A 9514-nucleotide genomic window follows, 5' to 3' on the forward strand; every position below is an offset into this window, starting at 1 on the left:
TTTTGGACACAGTTTTTATATGCCAACCACAAGGAGTTGAGGGTCAGCAAACACTTCCAGCATTTCTGGCTCATTCCCCTCTTTGTCACCGCTAATTTGCTGATGTGGGAATCAATGAATTGTAATTTTTTATGCAGATAAATAGCAATTCAGTGAGAGTAGGGTTTATCACTTAACTCTTACCAAAATTGAATGTACGGTCTGTTAAATGGAAAGTGTTTAAATATGTATGATGTCGGTGAACATAATAGCTGGTGATAAAATTATTAAACGGAAGAAAAACCATAAAATTAAATGTGTGCACAAGCAGTCTATGTGTTAAGGTACTTAAAGCATGTCAGGCATACAACCCTACCCATTTATATTTGTACGCCTTGTATGTATGTGGACCTTGTATTCAAACTGGATTTGGTCCATCTGGTCTGCCAGCAAAGCCATACATGTATACTGTATATTGTTTACAGACAGCCTTTTGCATGCATTTTCCAAGTGTAGGCTGTAGATGATCTAGTTCGGATCAAGTGAATAGACCAGTCAGTGCTGTTATTAACATATTTTAATGAATGAATGTGTCATGTTGACAATTTGTTCACATTAGCCAAGACTGACACGTAAATCACGGAAATCCAATATACTACTACAACAGAATGCGCATTGACATAATGAAGACTAGGATAGTGAAAATGATGTTGTACCTACATGTAAAATTATGTTTGTTTTTTCTTTTTTTTTTAACAAACTCGTACCTATGTACGTTTTTCACCCAGTTTGGGAGTTGTAACAAGTCTTCCCCACTGCTCTTGTATAATATCCTATATTTGGGTATTTGCTGACAGCCATCATTTCTTGTCACTCTCTAGTCTACCTGCTGAGCTGCATACTGTAATTAATCATAATTGTTGCTGCCATCTCTTATACTCCTTGGCCCCTACACACAGTTCCTGTCTCCGTGTCCGTACACTTAGAAGAGCCTGCAGCCTGTGGATCTATAGTCATGACATCGCCCTTAGCTTGTGAGGAGTGCTTTTACTGACCTGCCAAATGGGAGGCCAAATATATTAATTATAAATAATCAGCGCATACATTTTTTATATTTCCTCATGCATTTTCCGCAGTGAAGGATGTCTTCCCCGTTTCTGTGTTTGACTCAACTTTTGTCGATATTGAGCACTCCAGAATGATGTTTGCGCTTGATATGAAAGCGCAGTACTGCTCAGCAGAAGCTGAAGTTCAGTTTCCTGGGCACTGGTCTATGCTTTTCTGAAAGCTTAGGACTCTGACCTATGTTGGGTTTTTAGCTCAAGATAGAAAAGGACTTTTGTAGCCCAAAGCCCAGCAAATCGACCTTGAACCAATCCAACATAAGCAGCACATTATGTTTAAGAGCGAGTTTTTATTTTGAGATTGTTCGCTCAGTTCCTATGAGGGAGCATGTTTTTATTGTCACACGCACATTGTATCAGACCCAAAATAAACAGCAAGGCACGGCAAATTCCTCAATACATTTGTGTTGTAACAGGCCATTGCCTGGTTGAAGTCTTTACCTTTTCATGATTTTTCGAAACAAAGGTATTTGCCCTGTAATGAGCTACAGTACTTACGAACAAAAGATTTACATTACCATTTTCACTATATTTTGAAATGATATTTTAGCTATATTTTTAAAGAAAGATACAGTATACACTCAGTGTGCACCTTATTAGGTAGCAACAACTCAATGCATAAAACCATCCAGACATGGAATCGCATGTCGATAAACATACACACTTAAAAGTGGAGTGCACGAAAAACTAATCAAGCACGTTATGGTCATCAGCTAAGTCATTTCCATCCTCACAGATCAATCTAACTTTGGCTCAGGCAGACAAAATATTCAGACCAATATTCCCTGTATAACAGCGCTGTCACTGTGTGGAAAGGTACTCATCAAAAACACTTTTTACAGCCCCATGAAATAAGCCCTGCCTGTAAATAAATATGTCTCAAATAACATTTTCACATTTCAACGAGGGCTGTAATATTTATTAGTGCAATTACTCAATTAATCCTTAATGTTTAAAAATGATCGGTCATTTTAATGTGAAATTTTCACTGTTCACAAAAAGAATTTTCACAACATCTGGGTTGTTAAATCTGACAGGTAAAAGTTAGAAGCAGAGAGAAAGTTACTGTCAAAAGGGGTGCTGTCTGCATTGTACAGTAAAACAATTATGAGGGTTGTTTCACATGTTTACATTATCACCTGCAAGCAATGCATCCCTTCATCGCTGCCATTAGCCAGCTCAATACAAATGGAAACGGACAAACTTTCAACAACCCGCCTGACTCAGCTAGACTGCCGGTACATAATATTAAGCAAATGACTCTTTGTTTCAGGTCAACACTCTGAGTGCTTGAAAAGAAAAGCACTTACTATCTTTCAGTGGGGCAATTTGTTATTGAACTAACATTGTAAATACTATAGCATGCTTATTAGGACAGATTGGGTGGTATACGATGTGCAATATTCACTTTAAGAGTAGCTGCATATACCATTGTGGGAGAATTCCCCCTTTTTACAAAATATTCAAGAGTTACAGCTGTTCCAGTAAACATTTCCATGCCCATAGGATTAGATTAACATCTCATGGACTTTTATTGAGGTTACTTCCGGCATTGAAGATTAAAAACTTTAAGAAGTAGAAAAAAGCAGCCATGTTTTTTAATATATATTTTTATCTTTGAAAACCCTGTTGGGGACTTGTACAGATATGGACGATAACAAAGTTTAATCTGATTGCTCAAAAGTTAAGTGAAGAGTTATAGGCATTTAAATGTATTTACTGCTTATAGCTTCACCTATTTGCTGAGAAATTGGCGTGTGACCACAGAATCATGGACCGACAGTGTACCAAGTTTGGTGAGGATCAGACCTACTGTAAGCTTAATAAGTTACAGCTGTTTTAGAAAAAACATCCACACCCACAACAATTTAAGTAATGGATAAATACCAGCATGCTCTCTGTCAAATTTGGTGAAGATTAGATTACATTTATAGAATTTTCAAACTGGTGGAAAAATTCGGCAGACACGAAATGAATCTGAAATATACTGTACATTTTGTTTGTAAGCCAAGGAACCTGGGGAAAAAATTGGCTGATAACCTGAGTGGTGGTGTAGTAATGGAACCTACCTGCCAGCTTAGTAGCTCTACATTTTTCAGTTTATGCCACCCATTCAATTTTATTGGAGCAAAAAAATTATTAATAATAATAATAATAATAATAATATTAATCATCATCATCATCATCATCAGAAGCCATCACATACCATCGCCATAAAAAAAAAAAAAGAAGTACGCCAGTGGTTTTGGCATCCCTGTTGCCAGCCTGCTACCTTATTCCCCTAAAAACCTTGATGACAAAAAACACAATTAAAAAAAATGTCAAGTGGTGTGTTGTGGTTCATTTCTGCCTCACGTTGCACCCCATAAATATTTGATTAGTTTGGCTTTTGCGACTGGTGCCTTCCTGCTTCGACAGAGAACCAACGGGAAATGGAAGAGAGGGCTTTATCTGCTAGACTTCGAGTCTGGAAGAAGGAGGCTCACTCGTGGCACCTAAGGAAGCGTATTGATTTTTGAAATAGTCGTTTTAATTTTCTGGATATCCGAATAACCCTACGGCATTAGAACACGCTGGAATGTAAACATGACAAGAAACAAGGTTGCTCAACTTTCCTTTGTTAAAATGACTTTAAAAAAATATGTGCGAACTAAATAATTGTTTTGATAGTTACAAATAAATCAACAACCAAAGAAAATAAATAATCCATCCATCCATCCATTATCTGAACCCGCTTGATCAGGGTCGCAGGGGGGCTGGAGCCTATCCCAGCATACACTGGGCGAAAGGCAGGAATACACCCTGGACGGGTCGCCAGTCTATCACAGGGCACACACACCATTCACTCACACACTCATACCTACGGGCAATTTAGACTCTCCAATCAGCCTAACGTGCATGTCTTTGGACTGTGGGAGGAAACCGGAGTACCCGGAGGAAACCCACACAGACACGGGGAGAACATGCAAACTCCGTACAGAGAGGCCCTGGCCGACGAGGATTCGAACCCAGGACCTCCTTGCTGTGAGGCGGCAGTGCTACCCACTGCACCATCCATGCCGCCTAGAAAACAAATAATGTGATATTTATTTATATTTTATTTTTATCCTGAAAACAAAAAAGTTATTGTACTGTCCACTGCTGAGGATTCGGTACTGGCTCAGTCCTACCTGTTCAGGAATTTTGGACCTCAAGCAAGAACCACTCATACGAACAGATTTGTTCTTAAATGATTTAAAATAACTTTTAAAATGATTCCTTAGGTAGGAACGACATTTACGAGTGGTCCCGACCTGTCATTTGAATCATGTAAGCAACGCAGTCCATTCCTTTCCTATTTAAAGCCTTGCAGTGCAGAAACTCGTTTCAAACTTTCAAACTAAGTGATGCAGATCAAATACGAATCAAGATTCAGGAACATATTTCAGTGGACTGTTTATGAAGAATAAGAGAAAGTTTATCAACGGCCCGCCATATTATTATATTAAGATAGCTGGTTGTTCACAGGGCTTGTGCTATTGAATCTCGCATTTACAAGGCAAATATTCAAACAGAGGAATTAACAAATAGTGTATCTATCACACGACACACTAATTGAATTATTTCAAAGTGTGACAAAGTGTGATAAACTATGATAACTTATTACGATAAGTCCGCTTTACAGATTATGTTGCCACCCTTCATTTATCTTTTGTATTATTATGTATTGGGTCACATGTAATGTGATGCTAAACAATGGAAGCTTTTGAATAAGGGCTATTCCTATCAGGGCCAGGAAATCCCCGGATAGATCCAAATCCATAATTAATCCCTACAGCATTCATTTCCTCGTATTGTTCCTAGTGGAGATGATGTGTGGGGTCAGCCTGCATTTACTCTCTTGTAAAAGCCCCACTGTGTGCGTGTGACATCAGATCTGCTGTATTTTGAGGGTATTTACACGAGTGGTCCGTGGAGGAATTACAGCACTTTATACACCCCCTCCCCATCAGCTACTCATCTGTTCCCTGGCCAGCTATGTGTCTTCGCATCATTAGTTCATGCTCAGGAAAGCCAACAGAATGTCTGCAGTTGATTCTAGATGTGGACTTTATATTGCCTGTTGTCTCTTCACTTGACAACCGAATAAGTGTCAACGCCAGTAAAGCAGTCCGGTGAGGCTGAAAACCTGAATAAATCGATGAGGCATATCCAAAACATTGTCAAAATCATGGCTCAGGCAGTAAGAGCAGTCGTCTGGCGGTCGGAGGGTTGCTGGTTCGATCCCCCACTGTGTCGAAATAGCCCTGAACAAGACACCTAACCCCCAAATGCTCCTGACGAGCTGGTCGGCGCCTTGCATGGCAACCAATCGCCGTTGGTGTGTGAGTGTGTGTATGAATGGGTGAATGAGAAGCATCAATTGTACAGCGCTTTGGATAAAGGCGCTATATAAATGCCAACCATTTACCAAATCAACTGTTAGGTACATTATTAGGAAGCAAGAATTCACTGGTGAGCTCAGCAATAGCAAAGACCTGGTAGGTCACAGAAGACTGTTGTAGTAGATTGTTATGTACGGTGCAGAGAACCCAGATGCAGACCACAGGATAATCCAAAATCGTAGTTTTAATGTTCAGTAGTCAAAAGCCAAGAGATCCAGTACACAGCCAAAAACGAAAAGCAAAAGAATGGTCGAAAAACAAGCAAGAGGTCAAAATCCAGAAAATCACAGGGCGAAGGTACAGAAGGGCAAAAACAAACTCGTCGTCAAAAACACAAAGCGAAAACGTCGAAAAACCAGAAAAACAAACAAAACAAGAGGGCAAGGCAGGTACGGAAGTCAAGGCAAAGGGGTGTCTATCAAGAATCTCAATAATAAGGCTTACATAAAATCGGCACTTACTATGATCAACGTTCTGACAAAGAAGCATACTGAGAATGGGGTTTAAATACAAGAGGGAAGGTGACAATCTAGGCGGGGCAGAGGAAAAGGTGGGCTAAACAAATAGACAACAGGTGGGGAAACATAATAGGGTAATAACATAATAACGGGAGGGAGACGAAAACGCGGACTGGATGCACGAAACAAAACATGTAAAACATACGGCTCCGGATTAGGGAGTAGACATTTGCGTAGACGTAGTGATAGTTAGAGACAGGTGCGAACACTTCGCTGAAACTAAACGAGTAATCAGGGATAGCATAGGGAGGCGGAGTTACAGAACAGTGCAGAAATACTAAGAGATTGCGTTAGTGAGTTAGTTACGTGAATATTTCTAAACTACCCAATAAAAGTGATTGTTAGTTAGTTAGTTAGACAGACAGTAAGTGTATTAATCGGATTAGTACTGTACAAAACCTAGATTAGTAGTAGTTAGTAAGAATCGTGCTTTACAACATTTAACTACCAAGAAAAAGCAGGAAGTAAGAATCACGAGTTTTAGAAGAAATGTTGAAAACCCGAAAACTACCGTAACCACCCGAATAGTGGGACGCAGACAGGGGAGTGATTAGACTGGTAAACATTCAGACGCAGACATAACAGGGGAGGACAATAGAGAACTGTAATGGAAAACATAAACCTGGTAACTATGAAAAATGAATAATAAACAAGAATAAACATGAAAACATACAGAACAAATACTGAAACATTACAGTAGATAACCAAAGAATGCTTGCATAAAAGTGTGAACACATTTCACACGTTTCAACTATCAGGCAGATCAACCTGCAGGATGTATGCATGGATTAGTCAAAGATTAGCATAAAAAGACGTACATACCATATCACCATAACTACAGAGAGTTCACCACAAGATGCAAACCCATGTTAAGTCTCAAGAACAGAACGTTCAAGTTTTTGGCGCACATTAAAAAACGGTAGAGTGTCTTATGGACAGATGAGATGAGTATTAAGCTGTACCAAAGTGATGGAAAGAGGAAACTGTGGAAGAAGAAAATAACTGTTCTTGATCTTGATTATACACTCATTGCACAACTCCGGTGTTACTTTCACTTTTAAATTTTGCGTTTAAAAGCTTGAAAACTATATTGCTACTCTGAATTTGGCATTAAGATGTGCATATTATGATATTGTTCTGCCAAATGAAGATGAAATCCCAAAACAGCCTAAAAGAAATAATTTTAGATAAATGTGAAATTTGCTCATTATGATAGAACGGGTCACAAATGTACCCAATCAAGTGAACACTGAGTGTATTTATCGTCTTTCTTTGCTTCATTCTGTATGATACTGGGTTTCATGGCTTAGGGGGGAGTGCACCTTTATTTTAGGTGACTACCCAATCATAAAGGTCAGAGGTCAAGGCATTTCTGATCAGTTTCATTGTGGTATATTTAGTTTAGTAACATCCATGGCATGCAAACTGCTATGCAAATCACTACAACATTATCAAACTTACTGGAAATAAATGGGGAGCTTCACCTTTCGTGAGCTTTCGTGACTCAGGGTTGACATCACTTTCAGATCTATCAATGTATCTCAGAAGCCACTTTTTGCTGTCGTTGGAAGCGTTTTTTCTGACTCAAAATGACATAACACGAAGAGGTAGCCCTCTTGTGGCTGCACAGTGTGTATACTCTGTGCTAGATTTGTGTTTTTTGTGAATTATTTGTGTTCACTTAATTATGTTTTAACCAAGTTATGTGAAATGAATTATGTCATGTGAGTGCAGAAATACTGTTGAGGAATTCAGAAATAAACAGATACCACAATGACTTCATATCACCAATCATTCTAAATAAATAGAATTGGAATGGCTGAATGGCTTCTCTGAGTCTGCGATATCATGTTACAATGACTCCCTCTTGAGGAAGAGATGCATCATGGACATGTCTGAGATTTTGTAAAAAGCTGGTTGGTGGAGTGTCATGTTTACAAGCTGTCCTGTGTGCAACTTGTAAACATGAAAAGGTCTGTGGCGTCTTCATCTTATTCAGATTAGCTGACATTAGTTGATACTACTACAGTGTCTTATAGAAGCCTCTCAGCAAAATCACACGAAAGCTAAGAAATGTTTTCAGAAGGATTGGAGAATTTGCTGGTGTAAGCAGTGGAATAGGGCACATAATTTCTCGCCAATTACCGTTATCCAAAAAAGTATGGGTAAACATCATATCTACAGTGTTGATGTAAAAAATTAGCCGTAGCTCTGTGTGCGCCTGGTGTTAGCTGCCTTTCACTCAGCCGTTACTGGCAGGCTATTGCAGCCTATCCCCCGACAGGCATCAGGGATGGAGTACAGATGGACTGCGGAGGTTTGTATCGCACAGGACTCAATAAAATCATTGTTTATGTGAAGTCAATTATTTTCGACAGATGAATCATTAATTCGGCCTGAAAACATGTGTCCTTGCATTGATGATGCATGCCTTTGAATCAGAGGGCCCAGAATATGTTGCAAGATGTTAATAACTGAGGCGCTGTAGGATATGTTGTTTTTGAATTTTCATTACGAATATGATCAGGTGTGTAGAATATTTCACATGAGTGGAAATGTAAATAAGTAGAAATTAAATGGCTGCCAGGAGTCTTGAAATATTAGTGGACTGATGAGATTAACCATAATTAAAAATTCATATACAGGTAGTGGCCAAAAAGGTGGAAATGCCAATATGAATTCACTTGTAATAGATCATTGGGCCACCATACTGCCATAACAGCGTGTATCTGATTTGTTATAGAATCTACTGTACCAGCATCTGTAATTCTGTAGGAGTGATACACCACAATGAAAGTCAGTCATCTCCTGCCTTGTTTATGGAGGTATGTATTTTTTCTTCCACTGTTTCTTGCAGTTGTGCATTCCCTGATGAAATGAGTGGTTTGTGCAGTACAATCTGACAATAATACTGTATCATGTTCTCTAGAGCTCTCGAGAGACCATTCTTGATTAAACTTCCTGCTAATACCCACGATTTAAAACATTTTCAGCAAATTGGTTTAGAGTTGGCGGCACGGATGGTGCAGTGGGTAGCTGCCTCACAGCAAGGAGGTCCTGGGTTCGAATCCTGGTTGGCCAGGGCCTCTCTGTGTGGAGTTTGTGTGTTCTCCCTGTGTTCGTGTGGGTTTTCTCCAGGTACTCCGGTTTCCTCCATGCAGGTTAGACTGATTGGAGAGTCTAAATTTCCCAAAGGTATGAGTGTGTGAGTGAATGGTGTGTGTGCCCTACGATGGACTGGCGACCTGTCCAGGGTGTATTCCTACCTTTCGCCCAATGTATGCTGGGATAGGCTCCAGCCCCCCTGCGACCCTGTTCAGGATAAGCGGGTTAGGATAATGAATGAATGAATGAATGAATGATTTAGAGTTGGCTTGTTTGGTCTTCTACATTACCTCAAATGAATGTACACTGTACATATTGTATGCAATTCTAACCACTGTTTACCTTTGTTGTGATGTCTTTCCAA

The sequence above is a fragment of the Conger conger genome, chromosome 12 (genome assembly GCF_963514075.1).
Source record: "Conger conger chromosome 12, fConCon1.1, whole genome shotgun sequence".
NCBI classification, from domain to species: Eukaryota; Metazoa; Chordata; class Actinopteri; order Anguilliformes; family Congridae; genus Conger; species Conger conger.